The sequence below is a fragment of the Haplochromis burtoni genome, unplaced genomic scaffold (assembly GCF_018398535.1).
Source record: "Haplochromis burtoni strain Fernald_Lab_line unplaced genomic scaffold, NCSU_Asbu1 Contig_333, whole genome shotgun sequence".
NCBI classification, from domain to species: domain Eukaryota; kingdom Metazoa; phylum Chordata; class Actinopteri; order Cichliformes; family Cichlidae; genus Haplochromis; species Haplochromis burtoni.
The window spans coordinates 340,611-362,204 of record NW_024582694.1 but is presented as its reverse complement, the minus strand read 5'-3'; the positions used below and the strand labels follow the sequence as shown (position 1 = coordinate 362,204).

At 40.4% G+C, this 21,594-nt stretch overlaps 1 long non-coding RNA gene across 1 annotated transcript in view; it reads left to right on the top strand.

The window, feature by feature from the left end:
- The first annotated feature begins 514 nt into the window (after positions 1-514).
- LOC102302092 overlaps positions 515-21,594 on the top strand; it is a 37,738-nt gene continuing 16,658 nt past the window's right edge. Inside the window, exons 1-2 of the long non-coding RNA XR_317026.2 lie at positions 515-1,113; positions 1,532-1,637. This is a non-coding gene — a long non-coding RNA (uncharacterized LOC102302092). The remainder of the gene's footprint in view (positions 1,114-1,531; positions 1,638-21,594) is intronic.

The following is a 21,594-nucleotide window of genomic DNA, read 5'->3' as shown; positions in this document are numbered from 1 at the left end:
AGCAGCCAGTGATCATTTAGACTTGACATGTATTGTGAAAAACTGAGCTGCTTTGCCTCTTTCTTCTTCTCTTTCTTTCACTCCCTTTCTCTTTCAACTGTCTGTCATTAATGTCCAGGTCTTACAATATACGAACAGAGGAGAAGAAGAAAGCGAAGAGTGAGGGATGAATTGATGGATGGGAGGATAAGCGCTCAGTGTCCTTTCTTTAAAGATTTGTTATTGTACAGTACTGTCTCCCAGTCATTTTTGGTTGGTGTTTCAGTCTGAAAGCCCATCCACGTGCTCTTTTGTATGGGAAAGCAATAAGGCCCCATTGAATGAAGCTGAATGGACCTGCCATCCTTAGGGGCTGAGGCCTGAGGACTCCTATTCTTTAGCCCCCAATCTAATTGGAGCTGAAATGAAATGGAGGTTTCTTATGAAAATAGGCTTTGTTTGGCCGCAAGGCTGGTAATTCATAAACAATAAGCAGGGCCCCATTGTGTAGATAATAATATATTCATGCCGCTGGAGATGGGGAGAAAGCAAAGCGAAGGCTGAGGATATATAAGGAGGATAGGCAGAGACAGCGATGGAGAGTGAAGGGATAAGAAGAAGGGGAGGAGGAAGACGAGGGGCTAATAGCAAATAGTGGGTCAGAGAAAATTTGTAATAGTTGGGTAGAGGCAGAGGATTTATTAGAGGAAGTGAAAGGACTGAAAGTGGGTAGGAGTGAAAAGTGAGTGGGAGTGAGGAAGGTGAAAATAGGAATAGGAGAGATAGACAAGATAAGAATGAGGCGAGGAGGGCGGGAGATTGGGAAATGGTTTTGAGTACCTCTGAGTCTACAGGTGACTGGTTTGGCAGCAGTGGGGGGAGAAGGCAAGTGAGTGAAAGTATCATAGAAAATGGAAAAGGTTGCACAGTGCAAATCTGTGTGGTGTTGAGAGTGGTGGAGCTGATAGAGTGGATTGGTCAAGTGCAGAGACAGAGCAGTGGAAAAAGAAAAAAAAACCCACAGTCAATGTCTGACAAGAGAGAGGAGAGAGGAGACCGGTGTGCCTGCGCTGGTGTAAACATGACAGGAGGGCTTTTACCGCCCGGAGACAGGAGTGTGGCTGAGGAGAGCAGGTGAGCTTTCTTGACACTCTGATGCATCAGTCCACGCAGATTATCGCTCTCTGTCATCATCTGTAATCGCACAGGTCAAAGCTGCGTCTGTGCGATGATCTCCAGCTTAGGCTGCACATCCTTAAAGAAGTGTCATCTCAAACAGCAGGACCAAAAAAAAAGAGAAAAAAAGTGCTGGACTGTGCGAGTGGAGTGACAAGCTGACTGAAGGGACCCTGCTTCCTGTATGTGATCTGAGCAGCTGCTTGGTTAATGTAAACGGGCTTGTTACCATTGATGGAGTGATTTTTACAAAGTGACTGGAAACATCCATTCCTCTGGAAGCTTTGGGAAACAAAAAGTGCTGCCAGCTGTGCTTCTAATTTTCTTTTTTCCCCTCCTCCTCCTTCTTCTTCTTCTTCTTCTTCTTCTTCTAAAGTGGTATATGCTGGACAGAGTTTCGTGGAAGTGGAGGGAGAGGATTTTGAGGACCCAAATTCAAAACCCAAACTGTGAACACCGAGAGCGAGAGCTTTGAATTAACAGTGAGTAAATCTCAAATGGTACTAAATAGGTTGACTGAGTTTGCGTGTGTGTGTGTGTGGGAGTCAGGGCTGTTTGCATGCTCTTACACTTTTTTGTGCAACAAGTGCAGTGTCACCTGTGAGGTGTAACCCACATACAGAAGTTGTGGTCCACGCAAAAAAAAGTTTTTGTGGACACACTGTGCAAAAACTTGTCCACAGGTGTAAATATCAAATGGACAGAGCGATGAGCTTTTTACATTTTAACAGAATGTTTGTGTTTTTACTTTTAGTGTTCAAGTTTGCACATAACTGCACATCAAGAGGACTTGATGTGTGCATGAAAGTGTGTGTGTGTCCGAGTGTGAAGCCCTCTGTCTCACTGATGGATGGATTCTTTCATTGGAAAGCAAAATGTTAAATAACGAGCCATGGTGTTAGGTAAATACTGTTGTTAGTCATAATTACCAAGAAGGCTCTGCTCTGTTTAGGTGCATGCAAACACCTCTACCTGCTATTTCACGCCAAACGAGTGCTGTGGAAATAACTCAAGGAATTTAAAATATTAGTGAGGGGAAAATGATTTGCATGAAATATCTGGATAATTACTGTAATTGCTTAAATATATTAGGCTTTCTTCTTGTTTTGGTTATGCAGGTGTATTAGCCAAGAGGTGGTGATATTTCATTTGACCAACACGTGCAATTCAATCCCTAAGGCACCTAAGTTTTTGCTTTGAGCCACTAGATGTCAGTATTTAACAAGCTATACACCAGCACTGTAGCCCTCCTGCAGAAGACATCCAGCATAAGCCTCCTGAGGTTCTGTGCTCAAAGATTTTCTCTGTTATTTGCCTCAGTGTGTGTGTATTTACGCAAAAATGTTATAGATTTATAAAACCATAAATGTGACATTATGTGCAACAGTAAACAGGTGCTCGTATACCTTGTTTTTTTAAAGGTTTTAAATCATAACACTTCTTTAAGATAGATTTCAGCAGGTGCTTTTTGCCTTTCAGTGCAAAATGAGAAGACATAACGCTGATCATTTAATTGCATGTCACAGTGAAGATCATGTGCTGCATTTATTTTTAATCATATGGTTACTCCTGCCACGAGATGGCAATCACACCTAATGAAAAACCTCTCGGCCGTATGTGTGCATATGTTCTCCTATTTGTGAGTGTGTGTGTGTCTCTGTGTGCGTGAGTGTGTCGGTGCTGGATTTGCTCTCAACACGCATGCTTTTGCATATAACAAGATGTCTTCACATTGTTGTGTTTTGGATTTGTTTGCCCTGTCTTTCGTGTGTATGAGTGTGTGTATGCAAATGTGTGTGTATGTGTGCTTGTGATAACCTGCAGTGTTTGTTGAATATCTGTGCAAGCCGAGCTGGATGTTTCCCTGCTGGAGGTCCTTGTTTGTTTTGTTTATTTGCATGCATCAGAGTGGTTGTTGGCGGTGTTGGTCACTACAAGTGGCTGGCATTTGGTGCCTGGTAATCAGGCAACGGGCAAACTGGGTGGCACCGCTGCGAATGGTTTGCTGGAGATTATCCCAAAATTATCCATGAATTATCCCAGAGAATTACACCATTCCAGTCAGGCCTTGTCCATTGATGGAACTGGAAAGAGGAGAGTGTTGGACCAAGTGTGTGTGTGTGTGCATATTGTTAGGGGGACTTTTGGATGGAGCAATGTTGGTGTCTATATTACGTATTGCAGCTCTGTGTGTATGTGTGTGTTTAATGATTCTGGCAGTGTTGGTGCATTGGGGTAATGGAGCATGTTAATCCACATCAAACGGCTATTACCGGCAGATTTTACTCACAAAAATTGCTATGTTCAGTAAGAGGGGCGATAAATTTAAATACTTTGAGCAAACCTGTGTGGTTCATGCATGCTTTGTTTTCCAACACGTGTCAATAAAAAATTCAGTTAAGTAGCAGAAGTTTATCATTTAGCCCTCCAATTAAAATGTTATCTAATCCTTAAAATCTGGCAGAAGCTACAGTGTAAGTGTAAATTTTTATTAGGTTGGGTTTTTTTTTTTTCCCCCCAGAGCTACAGGTTTTCATGCCCGTTGGACCATTGTATTGAACTCATTTCTGTGTTGCTGCTGTCTCTGCACATCGTGCTGTCATTAAAGTCTGGATAGATAGGAAGGGACTAGCTGCTTGCTTGTGTGTGTGGCTGTCGGAGCCCCAAAAGGATGAATAGTGCTGGTGAACCTCTCTGCGATAAGTGTTCGGTAAACGGGTCAGTAGATTGTCCTCTGAGGCTCAATCTGAGCTATTTTCCCTGGCTGAGAACACAAATTATCCTCTGCATTCATTCCATAAACAGACCTCCAGTGGCGCAGACTCCACATAGTTTGTTGTGCTTGTGCGCTCGCTCATTCTGTTTTCTTGTGCTTTGGCTGAATACGCAGGCCCGCTTACACATGTGAACCACATGGGATAACACATGCATGCTTCTCACCCTCTCGACAACAAAGGCCAAACTGACAAGCAGATGAATGCACAACTATAGAGGATGAGAAAACAATTGCATTTAGAGCGGGCGTGAGTAGAGGATCACAGCGAAACACACACTGGCATAGGAAGTAGGAAGAGGATAATGGTAAGAGGCAAAAGAGGGGCAAAAAAGAGGGAAAGGCTGAGGTGGTGAAAGGTTAAGTACTCTCTCTTTTTTTTTTTGGATGCTGTACTTCCTGCAGGGCCTTGTTCCTTGACCTGCTGGTTAGAGGAGAGAGTTTGAAAAAAAAACTGTGAGCAAGGGGGAAAGGAGGGAGAAAAGGCTAAAGCTGCATGTGAGGTTGCAAGGTGAGAGGTGGAAGAGCTAGAATGGGAGGAGTATTTGCCTCCGGCTGATAGGGAACAATTGGGCACAGAAGACGGCACGCACACACACACTCACTCAACACCGAAACAAAAATGGACATTCTCACACACACTCACACGCATAGAGCCGCACACACTTCGAACTACAGGCCCAGCAGGCACATGAACTTCAGTGCAGTTGTTGCCATGGCGATACACTGAGTTGCTGACCCCCCGACTTCATTTTTCCTGCCGCTTGGCTATTGAAAGAGATGATTGACAAGTGTCCAAATGTCAGCCGACCCAGCCGGCCACACAGATGGGGTGGGGTGGGGGAGTTGGGGGTGGGCAGCCATTTTATGTTACTTTCACTCACAGGAAGCAAAGCGTGTGTGTGTGTGTGTGTGTGTGTGTGTGTGTGTGTGCGTGCGTGTGTGTGTGCGTGTGCTTGTGGATACACGTGCACCGAGTGTCTGTTAAAGCTGAGCAATTACTTAAATTATTAGCAATCACAATAAACTGCATCTACCCTGTGATGCTATGAATAGACCGAACAAACAAAACACCAGAGGTACACACACATAATACAGTAGCTGTACTCACTTGTAAACACACATATCTCAACCGGTGCAAAGAAAGCCTCCAAATAAAGCCATTTAGCATGCAAGACAGGGTCGTATATTTGGTTTGTCTTTTGAGCTGCACTGATAACACGTTCGCTGAAAGGCAGGACTGGCTGGTTGTGGTGGCTATTGAGTGTTTGTATGTGTTTGCATCTTTAGTGTTTTTACTGTGTGCTGTGTGCATATTTATGCGCACAAACACTGATGGACCAAATTGACATGAATCCTCTTATTCATACATAAAATGTATTAATAAAAAACCCCCCAGCAAATTTTACACTCAACAATGAAACTTATAGAAAACAAGCACACTTTTTTCTTTTTTCTTTGTATTTCTGTAGATATTTTTCCTCCTGTGTTTTTTTAATCCTCTCTCCCTTTCTCACTGTCTCATTGTCTGCAGGATTGAAGGGATCGGTCTTATCTTGATCACCCACTGCAACACATTAACCTCTCCTCTCTTATCTCTACACTGGTCATTAGTGCCAAAACCCTTAACGTCCTATTGACAAGGAGCACAAAACTCTGCATCTGTGTGTGTGTGTGTGTGCATGCATGTGTTGAGCTATTGCAGGTGACATGTGGATGAGATCTGCTGAGTTGGTGATCTGAGCCGATAACATTATTAGTTGTGTGTGTGTATGTGTGCCTGTGTGTGTGCAAAATATGACGAGAGAGTGGGAGGAGAAAATATTTCTATATAAAGTATTTGATCGAAAATTGAGCAGCCCATATTTAATACGTATTTATGTGCTTTTATTTTGACACTTTGGCAGTCTGAAGATCTGAAAAGATATGATTAATAAGTCATTGATTATATTTGATATATTTAGTGACTGAATGTAACATAATTTGCATTAAATGTAGCGAGTACATATATTCAAAATAAGGTCTGAATTACACTCCCCTGCCACCTGAAATCGCTGCCGGAGAAATGTAATCATTCAAAACCCAGTCATCCGCTTTGCTGTGAGGCCATTTAGAAGGTATTGAGGGGAAAATAAAAATGCACTTCCTGTTCTCTAATGCGCCAGTATTGGTGCTGAATGGGTTACTCCATTTGATGCTGATGGAGCATTACACTTCAGCTCAGTCAAACAGCTGTCAGCAGCAAGTGTATCACAAATTCAATCAGTTCACGTTATCATGTCATGACACGCAGCAATCAAATCACTTATTGCAGAAATATTTGCACCTCCTTTAAACGCTCCTGGCACATCTGAAGCTGCTTTGAAATAAGGTGAAAAAAAAAGAGTGACAAAATATATGAACGCATAAATCCATCCATTCATCGCTTCATGCTTTTACTGTGTTCGGGGAGGTCACAACACAATTAGAAAATTATATATGTTTTATGTTGGAGGCACACAATCGTCGCTCTGCTGTTTTATTCCAAAGGAAAAACAAAATCACATTTCTGCTAATATGTGTCATCGAGAAATTTGGGGCCTTTTAGCTGTGAGTTAAATGTGTGCCACTGTTTATCGCTAAATGCAGTACTTATCTGTCTCTCTCTGTCTGTTTTCTATCTTCTCCTGGCCCCGTGTGTTAGTGGGACTGACAATCAAACAGGTTAAAAGAATAATTGCAACTCTATTTACCCCAAACAGCCTCTCCTCTACACATAATTACATCAACACACACACGCACACACGCACGTCACATACTGAGGCGCACTCAGAGAGAAAGAGGGAGAGAGAGGGAGAGAGGGAGAGTCCCTGCACTAATATTTAGGTTGTAGCAGTCATGTGTTTGAGTGAACCCTCCTCTTGTCCCCCTCTTCAACGCAAAGCACTGTTAACCACTGGCACTCACCGAGTGAGGAATACACCCCACATCGACGGTACTCATCACGCCGTGGGTGTCGACGTTTGTCTGTTTGTGCTTGTGTGAGAATAAAAATATATCAGGCATTAAGACAGCTTCATCCTCCGAGGTGAGGGATTCTTTACTGAATATAGATGTTTGTTCATCATAACTTAATTAAAACTGGGTATTTTAAACCAAGAAGAAGTTCTTATAGTGACCTTTACTAACTGCTTTTTTTTTTCATGAATTACCATTTAAAGCAAATTGTAGTACATTAAAAATAAAACTGTGGAAGTATTTTTAAAAGCACTAGAACTACTGAATATCTCATCTTCTTACCTGACAAGTAACTGAATTGATTGTTTCCTGAGTAATCAATTCGCTTTAAAAAAGCGTCACTAGATAGAAATATGAGTCTCCTTTAATTTAACAAGCACAGTATTTTCTGGTCATGCACAAGGGAACATAACTCTATTTTCTAGTGGCTCTTGTGCTAAAAACAATGTTCAGTAAGTTCTCCAGCATAAACATATGAAAACGTTTAAAAAATCAACGTGAACATCATCCTGTTTGAATGGCGATCAGACAGTTACAGACAGGCTTAAACAGAAGAATGTGTAAGAAAGTGCACAAGAGCAAATTGCAATGATAAGGTAGTGCAATACAGTAGTTACACACTTGCAGCATATGCGGTTCATGTGTGTTACACGCGTGAACCCCACACATCTATGCAGAGCTTTTTTTCTTAAGCTTGCTTGTATTTCTGAGTTGACAGCGATGGATAATGCGCACAAGCCGTATTTTGGAATTCAAGTTCAGCTGAGTCGAAAACTAAGGCGACTGGAAAAAAATAATCAAATATAATATTTTGGTGTTTTTGCGTCCAACACAGCTGCAGGTGTACTCCCTGCATCCGTCCTTGCAGTGCCCGTCCTCAGACATTGGTGGTGCTGCTGCTGCATTGTGATTAACGACCGCCGAGGCTATACTGTGGATCCACTCACAGCCCGACATTACATTAGGGGACATTATCTAACTGCTCAACAAAGTGAAATTGAATTTAGGGCTCCTTCTCCAGCCGCCACCCCCCTCCCGGCACCCACCCCGACCCCCACCCACCCATTCTGCTGGTTCAACTGGGCCGCTCTAGGATCCCATTCTCTCCTTATTGTTAGAGGGAGTCAAGCATGATCCTCTGCTTCTCATCCACTTTCAAATTGAATCAGTCTCAATTTGACCTTTTATGCACCAAAATCCGCTACAGATGTACAGTATGTGCATGCAAGTAACATTTGACACGCGTGTGTGTGTATGTGTGTGTGTGTCCCCATATGTGCCCTCCGTGTCAGCTCGCAGTGCTTACAGTGAAGTGGGGAACAGCATCTTCCTATTTGCTGCAGAATAGACCAATTAGTGTTTAGCAACAGAGCAGGAACCCATGTGAATGTGTCATTGATTAGCAGGATTTGGCTAATCATCACATCTCATAAACTCACCCACTAATGTCAGCTGGATCTCCTAGAATACGCCTCCTTCTCCTTGCTCAATCTATCCCTCTATCTCTTCTCCTTCTCCTTTCAGCTCCCTCTTCCCATCTGTCTTTCCGCACTTGTCTTTTTGCCCATCTGTCTCCGTCTGTCTTCTCTCCTTTTCTTCCTCTTTTTTCTCCCCTCTTCTCAGTTTCTTCCTTCCTCTCTTCCTCTTTCTTCTCCCTTTTTTCAGTGCTGGAGGGTGTACAGTAGAAGGAGCAGAACAGATGCTGACTTCCCTGCTCATGCATCAAGAAATCAGGACAAGAATCTGCATTGCTGTGGATAAAGCCAATATGCACTTTTAAAAATAATAATTGTCTTCCCTGCATTTATTAATTTGTCAGTGAGCTTTTAATATAGTCTTCATCAGGAGTGGATTTTTTTGTTTTTTCCATTTTCTTTTCAGCTGGTGTTAAAAGTCACGTTCAGCATGAGAAAGAACATCATACTATCACTTTCACTCTCTAACATCCCAAACTTTGCCTAATACTTCAGTAACCTTGTTTAATTGAATCCTTCCTTTTGCATTTTGACATTTTTGGTTAAAACGATAAGGAAAAGAGCCCTTATTAAAAGGAGAAGAAGAAAACAAATAAAAGCTGTAGCTGTATACCAAATCAAAGTATCTGTAATGCCTTGGCTTCATATTAAACTGGGCAAATTGACAACAGCAAAAATAAAAGCAAAAAATATATTTATTATTATTAATTTATACATACTTAACTAAATGTCATTTGCTTGTAAGTAGTGTTGTTTAATAATTTATTGACTGATATCTGAATACTTTTGTGTACTAAATACTGAAAGGTTGAGAAAAAGGATTTAAGGCATGTATAAACAATTACACATGCTCATGAATACGGGCTCTTATATTAGTCTTCCATAAAATAATCACAATATCTGGTTCACCCAAAACTGTGGACCCAAAGACTCAAAGCTGTGATTTTCAAGTCTCACAGCCAATATTTATTTATAAATACAAGTTTTTTACTGAATTACAAAACACACATACTGAAACCTTTAATTGGATGATTTGGTGGTGAATCTCTAAGTATGTGTATCCTGTTTCATATCTCTGCATTGTTACTAATGTATTTGTGAAAAGTTGTTTGAGACCTAATGTAAAAAAAAAACAAAAAAACCACCTAACCAAAACAAAAAGAAACGATTGGGTAAAGCACTTCTCAGTCAATTGTAAGTTTTGTTCAACCAGCGCTCCGAAATCTAACAATAATCAGTTTACAATAATATTGGACGGATAAGAAAAGCAGCAAATTCTCATAATTTTGAAGCTCAGACAGTAAATTAATTACCAAAATATTGGGAATAGGATTTTTCTGGTGGCTGATTCTTTCATTTCTAGTTAATTGTTGGATTGAGCTTTATCATAAATGTTAATGGTGGACTTTTGTTAAAAGTTGGCCTTTTAATAACTGATAAAACAAAAACCGGTTTTGACTCACTGGCCAATTATTATTGAGCAAACCAGCTTCGAACATCATCTGGATAGCTGGGTTAAAGTTACAAAAGACGTAAATAAAACTTTGTAAATAACTAATAAATACAGTCTCCAGCATATGTGAACATTTGGATGGATATGAAATTGCAACCGATGTTTATAATACTTATTTTAAAGAGCAAATAAGTAGTACATCTTATCTGGTTAAAAAAAAGACATAACTTACAACATCACTGATGACTACCTGTTATTATAATTTCAATACGGTTTAACACTAAAATAATGATTTACTAAAGTATAACTACCAGTTTATTACATTTAATAATTTTATAACGTGTCAACAATTGTTTTCATTCACGAGTTAACGCGAATACTATAGTCTGAGAGACTTTTAACTTGCCTTGTTGATTCAAGTCAGCGTGCTGTTACACTTCAAATATAGTAAAACCTAACCGCCTACACTGATATGAACTGCATTAGCTTGCATATAAACAGAGGGCAGAGTTGTTTTACATCCATTTCATCTTTTTTGCTTTGAATAAGAAGAAATTTAATTAGTAGTTTTGGAGCTTTCAGCGTTGTGTAATAAGTATTAGTTATCATATTAATTAACATCTGTTTGACACAGTATGGTGGCCAGCTGGGAGCATGAAGGAGGACATGCGGTGTGCATGTAAGTGTGTGTGCGTGAGCGCATGTGTGTGAAAGGTTGCACAGGGGAAACTCGCAGCGTTTGATTTGTTGTGTTGCTAATGTGACACTGATTATACAGGTCAGAGTAAAACAAAGCGGTGAGACGTTGCGATGCTAATACAGACGCTGTGATAACGGGGTTGTCGTTTCACACACACACACACACATACACGCACACTGAAACACAGACAGATGTAAATGTATACACATGTATGCATTCTTGTGTCCTTGTGAAAAGCAGGCAAAGATACACCAACACTCTCAAAACACAAGCATGTCACCAAAAAACAACAAGAACAAAAAAAACATCTCTCAGTGACTTCAACAAACCACACTAAGCCTTTTTTTTTGTAAGAGGTAGACTGTTGCCATGGAGAGAAGAGGTTAGTGAATTTGACCTATGCTATCATTCTAGCTTTGGTCCCGCAGCTGTAATTTCAAATGAGGGAAAAAAATATGTGTTTCTCACTGAATTGATTTATCCCTATGTTTATGAGTAGATAAGTGCAGTGATGCTTAGATGGAGGGTTATTTTCATGGGGTGACTCTTTTGTGTGTATTGTGTTTATCTAGGCCACTGTTGATGTAGGGAGTACTGTAGCTCTTTTTCTCACAGCGGGGACCCTCTTTTTGTGTTTGTGTGTATGGCTTTTCTGTATGTGTGCGTGCAATTTGTTTGCGCTTGTGTGTGTGTGTGTGCCAATCTCCACCACAGGTACAGCAAAGGCATGGGATGCATTGTGGTTTATGAAGAGCAGTGCGTGATCAGACTGCCCTGCAACACTAACAAAATCAATCTCAGGAGGATGGAAAAAGTAACAGGGACTAAATAACATACAGTGCATTTGTTCTGGTTTCGTTTCCATGAAATCTGGGAACCGGCAGCTACTCTTCTGACTTAGCCTTTAAGGGCAAAAGCCAGTTTTTGTGGCGCAGATGTCTGTCTTAACCTTATTTGTGTCTTTATGTCTTTATTTATGAATTCAAATCAATTTAAAACAAGTAATAAAAAGCAAAAATAACTGTTAAGCAATTGCAGAGATTTTCATGTACACATGTGCTGCTGCTGTTTGGGTCACTATGTGGACAGTTTACCTGCCAACAACCAAAGCCTCCTTATGTCTGGGCAGTATTGCTTAGACTGCAAGTACCTGCAGAAACAAGGAGAGTTCCAGTCACAAAAATCATGCCTACAGATTCTGTACAGTATATACATTTGAAGATATTTGTTTATAGCAATTATTTACCATATAAGCTGTTTATTGATAAGCACATATCTCCTTTTACTGCAATAATGAAACCTGTTTTATGTTGACACAGTGGTTCCCAGGACAGAACTGAGTGTGTGTGTGTGTGTGTGTGTGTGTGTATGTGTGTGTGTGTGTGTGTGCCTGTGTGTGCCCGTGCACGTGCATGTGTGTGTGTGTGTGCGCAACATATGGAAGATGACAAGAGAGCAAATAGGGAGCCAAGACATGGTCATCTGTCTGGGTTTTGGGATAATTTGCTGGCGTGGGTGTGAATGTTGGTGGAGAAGATGGGCGGGTATGTGTCAGTCATGTGTTTGACAGGGTCTTGTATAGGTTGTCATGTTGCCCAGCAGCCGAAGCAGAGGAGCAACGAACCCCAGGGGCCAAATAGGGGTCAACGTCTGGCCTAAATGGTCCCCTAGACAGCACAGGGTGCAGATAGGCAAGGCATTGCACCAAGAAGGTCACCCTAGGGGTGATCCAATTCTCTGTGTTTGGGCGTTGGGAGATTGTGTGCTCACCTCTGTCAACCCTTCCACATACAGGTCAGCAAAAAAATAAGATGGAGACTCAGAACGGCTTGAAGAAGGGTTGACATAAGAGAGAGTGTGGAGTAACCTGTGTTTATGTGTGTGTGTGTGTGTGTCAGAGGGAGGAATGTATGTATAATTCACCAAACATGGCTGTGTTTCTCTCATCCTTCCTCCAGTCACCTCAACAGGCAATGTAGTAGACACTAATGTGCCTCTTAGTTCTCAGCTGACCCTTAAAGGCCCCAGTGGGGATACCGAGGGGGTGACTTTGCTCCTGTAGCCTGGGAGACTTCCATATTCATTGTTTCCTCCTCTTCTTATACCCGTTATCTCTCCTTCATTGTCTGTTTGTACTTCTCTCTTTTTTACCATGTACTCGATTTCTCTTTCAACTTTTCTCCTCTGGGACGCCTCTCACCTTGCTCCTAAATGCTGAGCATGTTTATGTAGTTTTCTTTCGGGTATTCTTCCGTGACCCATCCTTATTGAGGTATAATACAAATCAATAAAGTTGTGATGCGCTCAGATTTTGCTTTATGTTCAGTAACTGTAGATGGAGGAAGTCAAGGTTTCTGCAGTCGTGATCAGTTTGAGCGCTTGTTAAACATGGTGATGTAGACTGCGTCTTGCAGGAGCAGTACGGTAAGTCCTTGAACCCAGAATATTACGCGAGTAATAATACTACTGAAGACTTATGCACTCTGTAACAAACGTGTATTGGATACACTAATATAAATGTGGCCTACAAATATGTGTGTGATTGTGTAAGGAAAGCCAGTGGGAACTACCATCTGGTCGTGAAGGCCAATAGACCGTTGGAGACTTGCTTCCTACGTGTCAGTGGCAGCTGTGTGTGTGTGTGTGTGTGTGTCCATGTGTGTGCTCAGTAATTACTGTCATGGGTGTCACAGTACGATCAGACCAGTAACGGCCATCATGTGTTGACACATATAGTTTCTGAACAAATGATTAACCGCTCCTGCCTCCTGTTGTTCTGCAGCAGTGAACCTCTGATTGAATTGTACAAGAATAGCTGGAGAGAGTCAATAACTTGATGCTGCGTGTCTCAGTTATGGGAAACACGCCAGTGTTTTTTATTTATTTATCCTCATTAATAAAGTTTTCATCATCATTACTGACTAATATTGTAATTATTTTGTAAGCCCTTCCATATAATTTGGCCTAAATAAATGCCAGAATGGTTAAAAAAAAAAATCTCCATCATAAATTTAGCAATGGGTGGATTAGAGCTAAAATAGTTAGTTAATAAATTGGTAAGAACCTGAATAATTGTTTCAGAAGGTTTTTGTTGTTGTTGTTGTTTTTATTTTACAATATTCTGAATAATCGCTTGCTACAGTTTCTCCAGTGTGAGCCTTTTCCTAGTTTTTATAAAACTATAAAAACAAATATTTCAAATATTTGGGTAATTTGAATTTTAAAAATACATTTTATTTTACAAAACAATTAGTGAAAATGTGTTTGTTAGTGGTGGTGATGGCAAGGTAAACCCTTTCTCTCAAGGTGCAAAAATTACTAAATCAAGGATCATTATTTTATTTTATTTCATTTTTTTTTAAATTGTCATGTCTGAAGCTTCAATGGCTATTTAAATTTGAAAATATACAGTATGATTGTTTAAGCAGTTGTAAAATGTATTATTATAATAACAATCCTTCAACCAGCTGTAATCCTTCCTTATAGCACGGTTCTAGTCTTAGATTCTTTTAACTAAAACAGCACCCATCATCTATTCCTTCTTGTCTTCTTCATTTTCAGTTTAAGACCTACTATGCCACTCTGCCCCCCACCCACCCCGATAGCCGTCTTCTATCCCATGGGCAAGCTAAAGACTGACAGCTTTGTTTGTGTTCTCCACTAAGTGAATTTTCATCAACTAGTCTGCATGAATCCTCCCAAGGGCCAGGGCAGGAGAGACTGTGAGAGATTTAGTTGAGGGCTGGTGGATAGCCAGCTTGAGATAGTGGAAGAGAGCACTACAGACTGCATCCACAGTAAGCTAATTTTTCAACTGCCCTGACAACAATATGTCCACACTAGTGTAAAGTAGAGCCTACAGGATGTAGGGAACCACGGAAAAATCTTTTTCAGTTGAAATCATACTTACTTGTCAACCAATCGATAGGCCAATAGAAAAAAAAAATATTGAGCAAGAGCGCCAGGTTCACTTTATTTAACAAAGTGAAATTTTAAAAAATTTGTTCTGGATATGTTCAGATCACAAGGTGAACTTCTGACCATGTGGCTGAAAAATAAATGCTTACTGCCTAAGCAACCACCCTCAATGTAATTTTGTCTTGCAGATGAAAGTGGCAGCCAACACAATGAAATTCAGTGACATGCAATGTGTTAGCATAACAGAAAACATGCTAACAAGTAGTATGCTGTGATTGAAGTGGATTTTGTGGGTAGGTTAAAGGTACAGAAGCATAATGCCAGCTAATAATGCAAAGATTTAAACAATGCTACACCAGTTCAGCTGTCCTGAAGATGGTGCCGTAGAAAACGAGGTTAAACAAAAAACACCAAACATGTATCCACAGTATTATATGTATCATGTGATTAATTACCCTGCACCATTTTCCCTCACAACACCGGTCAGTCGTGCGCTTCTCTTAAGCCCATCTCAGTGCAAACCTTTGGTTTGTGTCACTTCTGCATCTGCTCTGTCACGTTATTTTCTTCCCAGGAGCACTTCTGTTGAGAGTTTGTTTTTTTGACTTTCATTGTGCTTTATTCAATTTCTGTCACGCTTTTTTATTTTTCCATTGTGCTGAATAAAACATAATGAAATAAAACTTCAGCTCTGCTTTGTGTGCTTTTTTAACGTTTTTCTGCATGCTGCTGTTTTCTTAAGTTGCAGTGCTTTAACCACAATAAGGGATTAATAAATCCTTAATGTACTTTATCATACAACCATTTTATGCTTTTAAAGGCATTATTAAAAATTTTAAACAATTCAAAATGTACTTAACTTTAACTTTAGTAATATGTTCATATTTCTAGGTGCAGGGTTCTTAATTAACTGCTGTCATTGACATATGTTCTGACTGATGTAGGTACAACACTGCAATAGTCAAAGTGGGTTAAAAAAATGCATGGATGACCTTGTCCAGCAGACAGGAATGATCAATTTTTGGAAAAGCGTGAGAGAGCAACTTTTTTGCTTGGACATGGAAAAAGAGCACTACTGCTGTTATCTGTACAGCAGTAGTGGGTGATATCATGACTGATACTGATATTGAACCACATATACTGAAAACAAAACTGGGCCAAGGACAGATCCTTGAGGAACTCCACAACTGAAATGAATAACAGCAAGCATGCATTAGCAAGCATTAGCTAAGGCCAAAGAAAAGGTTTCAGCTACAGAGGTAAGTAATTTCTCCTGGTAATTTCAAAGGCATTTTTATTTTAACCAAGCTTGACTCTTTAGATTTTTTGGATCTGAATAAACAGATCTGACTATGTGGAGCAGGCGATGTAAGAGTGCTCTGGGGCAGTGGCTCCTTGGCTCCCAACTTCTGAGGTGACCAGCACACATTCTTCCAAGAGTACAACTTCCAAAAATTCAAGATGTGATTAGAGAGTTCCAAGAACAGCCCATGTAAATACAGAACCTTATGGGTTCAAATTTCAGGTTTCTCCCCTTCAATATGATCTTAACCGTGGACTGCTGACATTATGTGGGCAATAAAATTTATGTCACCTACATGTTATACACACAGTGGCTTTTATAACATCTCATTCTAAAACTTAGTTTCTTAATATTTTGCTGCGAAATACAGAGTTGGTCCTTCTTTTACAGCTATGACAGCTTCCACGCTTCTGGAAAAGATTTCTACATGATTGTAGAAATCTTGTCTCTGTGGGCTAACAATATCTTTTCTATTTCAGCCCAATGGTGTTCAGTGGGGTTGAGACTAGGGCTCAGTGTAGGCTAGTCAGGTTCTTTCACACCAAACTCATCTAACCATGTGCACTATGGCCCAGCCATGCTGAAACAGAAAAGGGCCTTCCCCAAGGTATTCCTACTAAGCTGGAAGCATAGATTCGTACAAAATCTGTGCTGAAGCAATAAGATTTTTCTTCAGCCCAACTTAAAGGCCCAAGTCATCCCCTGAATAACAGTCCTATAGCATTAAACCTCCTTCACCACACTTTACAGCTGCCCCAATGCAGTCAGCTGGGTCCCAATACACGAAAACCCATCTATATCAGTCTACAGATAGAGAAACATGATTCATCATTTTGTAAAACATGTTTCCACTGCTACAGAATCCAGTGGTGGTTTTCTTTAAACAGTTCCCTCCAATGGTTCCTGTTATTCTGGATGATGTAAGGCCCGAATACAGGTGCTTAGTCTTACGAGTCCACACCGTGAAGCTCCTGGTGTACAGTGTTTGTGTTGGTGTTAATGCCAGAGCAGGTTTGGAATATTCCAGTTATTGAGTCAGCATAGCACTACGCACCTTAGCACATGTGGCTGAAGAGTGTTGAGGTTAGTTACAGTTCATATGTTCTTCCACTTCAAGGGAGAACGATATTTCATAAACTGTTGCAACAATGTCTCATTCAAGTTCCACATTCAAATTCACTTTAAAAGGACATATTCTTTCACAAATCTTTGTAATGGCAGAGTGCATGGCTGCATGTGGGACTAAATTAAACACCTGAATTTGGTGATTAAGAGGGCTGGTCCAATACTTTTGTCCAAATTAGAAAATGAGGGCAGATAAAAAAAAAAAGTCCTGTGTTTCTGTGGCCTAAAATCTCCTGGATTTTCAATGCACTGTACACCCACACTGATAGTGAGCAGGCATGCACAATTTTTCACATCATTTCACATTAAATATTCTCCGCTAGACACCACATAACATTACAATATCCTGTGGATGTCTTTATATTTTGTTTGGAAAATGGGAATTCAAGCAGCGACTTATTGACACGTGTGCAAACATTCATGGAAATACAGTATAAAAACCAAAGACCATGTCTGAAAGTCAATATTGGACATGGCTACTTTATTCTTCAACACAGCCTGAACTCTGTCTGAAATATTGCTCCGGAATAGTTCTCCAGGCTTTTTGAAGGCCATTCAGTGCTCTTCTTTGCTCATCTTTTATTCCATTCTATGAAAAGATGATCCCGCACTGCTTAAATAATTGTGAGGTCTGGGTTCTGGGGAGGTCAGTCCGTGACTGATAGTGTTCCACTGTGTCTTTTTCTACCCAGTTATGATTTAACTCCATTGGCAGTGTGTTTGGGATCATTGTCATGCTGAAAACTAAAGGAGCTTCTAATCAAGTACTTTCCAGATGGTATTGCATGGTTGATCTAAATCTGATGGTACTTTTCTGTGTTCATAAGTAATCAATTTTGAAAACATCTCCAACAACCATAGCTTAAATGCAGCACCAAACCATGACAGTGGCTGTAAACGTTTACTGTGTACCACTCTCCTGACTTCTTCTGTATATTTTTTATGATTTGAACTAAAGATTTTGGAATTGTCCTCCATAATACCTGCTGTCACTGATGTTCAATACAGTTATTATGTAATTTGGCTTAACTTAGCCTTTCTTCCCTGTTTCTCTTCCTCAAGAATAGCTTATTGACAGCCACCCTTACTCTCAGACCATTGCTGATGAGGCTTCAGTGAACAGTCGATAGATCAAATGAAGGACCAGATGCATCTCTCAGGTCTATGTCAGATTTTTTCCTATTTCTTGAGTACGTGACTTTCACATACAGATCATCTGCTGTTGATAGTGCTTTAGGCCTCCTACTTCTTCTTTTGTCCTCCACTTGTCCAATTCCTTCAGTTTTTTTTTAAGAACGCTTTGCACGCCATGCTGAGATAAGCCAAGTTTTTGGCAAATAGCTCTCCAGGAATCTTATTGGTGCAAAAATACTATTTTAGGCCTGTCAAACTGTCTTATCTTTTCCATTATTTGTAGATTCAACTAAAAAAGAATGGGAACAAATTATTTGGATTGTGACAGGCTGCTAATACCAAAGTGCCTTAAGATATGATTTAAAACTGGTTCTTTGTCAAGCTGTCTGTTATTTGTAGAGACAACACTGGTTACACAACCTTGAATTACATGCCTTTTGTTTACTTGAATGAATGATTCATAGGTCAGTGTTAAATTGCTTAAAAAAACAAAAGAAAATTCCTCTCAAAATGATCAGGTGCAAGGACTGGACAGAAAATAAGTGAAAAAGCAGCCAATGTTCAAAGAAATTCTTTGAAAGACCTTCAGAAAGCCTGGAGAGCTATTGTTAAAAACTGCGGGAAAATCTGGCTCACGAGAAGTAATATAGCAAAGAAAAGAGGGGTGGCTCAAGACTTTTGCACAGTAATGTACAGTGTTGGAAAGTTTTCTTTTGAAATGTAATAGGTAACTAATTACTAGTCAATAAAAATGCAGTGCATGAAGTAACCATGTGCTTTACTGACACATTACTAAGCAGTCCAGCAGAAATGTCCAGCAGGATGTCTCTCCTGGTTTCACATGGAGCATTTTAGTGTTGAAAGCTTTCTCATGGCTGATGAACAAGCTTGACTCTGACTTTGTACAGATGTCAATTATATGCCCAAATGCATTTTTTCTTCTTTTTGCATAATTTTATACTGGTTTGTCCCATTAGTTTGCTGAAAAATCTGACCACTCCTCAGTGCAAACTCAATTGAGCTGCAAGATAATTTGAGTATTTCTTTTTAAAGTTTAAAGTGCCACAAATTTTAAAACTTTTCAATAATGATGTTTTACTTTTTTTTCTGGAGCGAGCTCTTGGCAGATTGTGTGCTTAGGATCATTATACCTTTAAAAGGTCTATTTCTGGTTCAAACTCGGCTTTTAGATAGATGGCCTCATGTCTTCAAGCACTTTGGTAAAGAAAAGACTTATAAAGAAACAATCTAAATGCAAATCACATTGTGATTTTTATTGCTACCACATTGGGCAGCGACATTTAAGTCATATTAATAAGTTACTGCAAGAAAAAACAAAGCTTAGTAATGTTTGGAAACAGCTTGTATCACATTGCTGCCCCTTTTGCTGTAATCTGAAAATGCCGGTTTAAAGTGTATTATGCAGAGATTTCTTTGCCACTTATCTGACATTTTAAACCACATGGTATCTAATGTTCAAGAGGGATGTGTAGTGGTTAGATTGTCGTCTGGCGGCTGTCAAACTGGAGGCGTTGAGCCTGTGATGCTACTTATTAGGAGATGGGATTAGTCTACATATTATGTACATTAGTATGCATATAGTAATCCATCGACAGCACGGCGACTAAGTTTCTCACCTTATCAAAATACCCATACAATACATACACTCTCCATAAAGAATGTATGAATTTAATGTGTTCAGCCCACTGGAAAAACACAAGATGAAAGATCTTTGACAGTCATTAAAGACTTTTTTTTTGATGCTGGTAAAAACTACAGTGTCATATAGGCCACTTAAAGTTCAGGCGTATAAATATCATGTTGCATGCCCTGGAGCAGAAGTGAGTACATAAAGCCAGGGAGAACTATAACTCTTACCTTCTCATAGTGGATGAATCTGCTAGCCTACATACAGACTGAAAGAGAAAAAGGCCATGGACTAAGGTCTCTATTTAGTGTTTTAACTATTCTTCTTTGATTCAATCCAGTCTGAAAAGTCAAGGTCTGAGAAATGGAGTGAGCAGGACGAGTGTTATAGTGAAGTGGAGCAGAAGGGAGTTGGGGATGGCGGGGGTGGGGGGTGGGGGGGTGGGGGGTGCATAAGAGGTGTAATTGTGTTTTTCATTGTTAAACAACCTTCAGAGAGAAAGGCAACCACTACCAATATTAGCAATCAGGCCTTCAGATTGAAGATAGAGATGAGAAATGATGCGCAGGGTGCATTTGTAAAAGAAGAGATCTTTCAAAAATGATTCCTCGCTGCTGCCACCCTCTTTTCCTGTGAAATAAGCATGCGGGACAAACTTCTGCTTTCTTTTCATGCCTGGATTTGCTCAGTGATCACATCACAGAGTACCAGTTGCTCACATGCGGACAAGGCTGAGGAGAAAAATGTGATTAGGCTTCTTTGGCGACACAACTTTAACACCAACAGACTGTGGTGTAGGATGTAGTGCATTCAGCATCCTGTATACACACACACACACACACACACACAGGCATGCACACATATTCACTCAGCTGTTTGCCTTCCTGAGTGTCTGGTCTCTTTTCCTCTTTCTGCTCTGCAGAAGCAGATGCGGAGGAGCAGAGATAACTCTTAACTTTGTTTTGACACTTTTGATTAAGGACCATTGAAGGAACACCTGTATGGCGGGAGGGAACAATGCACCAAGCCCGTAGAGAGATTGATTTTGTGCATTAGAGAAGCAGCCTTTGTCTAAAGCCACGAGGCCCTTTGTTATGCTAACCAGCCATGGAAGATTTCCAATTCAATTTCACCTGAACGCTGGTCAGCCGCACGCTCCATTGTATGGCGTCCCTCGGGCCCCGACGGCCCCCCCACCACCGCTGCCACCGCTGCCTCTCCCCTGTCGTCTCTCAAACTGCAATTTAGCCACTGAGGAGGGTGCATTTGTATGTGAGCGAGTTGGGTTGTGTGTATGTGTGTGTATTTGAGGGGTGGAGGGGGGGGTGCTCCGCGGCCTAGATTGACAGCCGACTGGATACTCTTGCCACAATATTCGCTGCATCCTGTCCTTGTGTGTGCAGTGGGCCGCGGAGAGGATCACAGTGAAATGAGATGATATTAATTATCCTAATCCTGATAGCTCTCTCTGGAACTCTGCTTCCACTCATCTGTCTCAGGAGAGGACTTGGATGGTCAGACAGAGAGAATGTCAGAGAAATGAAATGAAAGCCGGCAGATTCAGTAGAGAATACTCCCAACAAAAAGGCTGCCTTCTGAATAAGGTAGTTTTGCTGTTCTCTCTGTCTTTTTCTTTCCCTTTCATGATTTCATGGTCACGCAATTGTCCTTCCTTTTCCAGTGTTCTGCTCTCATCATGTAACTAAGAGGTTTTTTTTCTCTCATTAGCCATCTTAAAAAGAAAACTTTAAGAAAAAACTGTGGCCCAATAAATGCAAAAATATGGAATCAGTAATCGTATATGTCCTGTTAAACAAGATGTATGTTAGTCTCCCGCTTGCTCTACTTAGTTTGGCCAAGTTAAGCCTGTGCACATGGTTACATATGTGCAGCCTTTTGAAATTATTATTTAT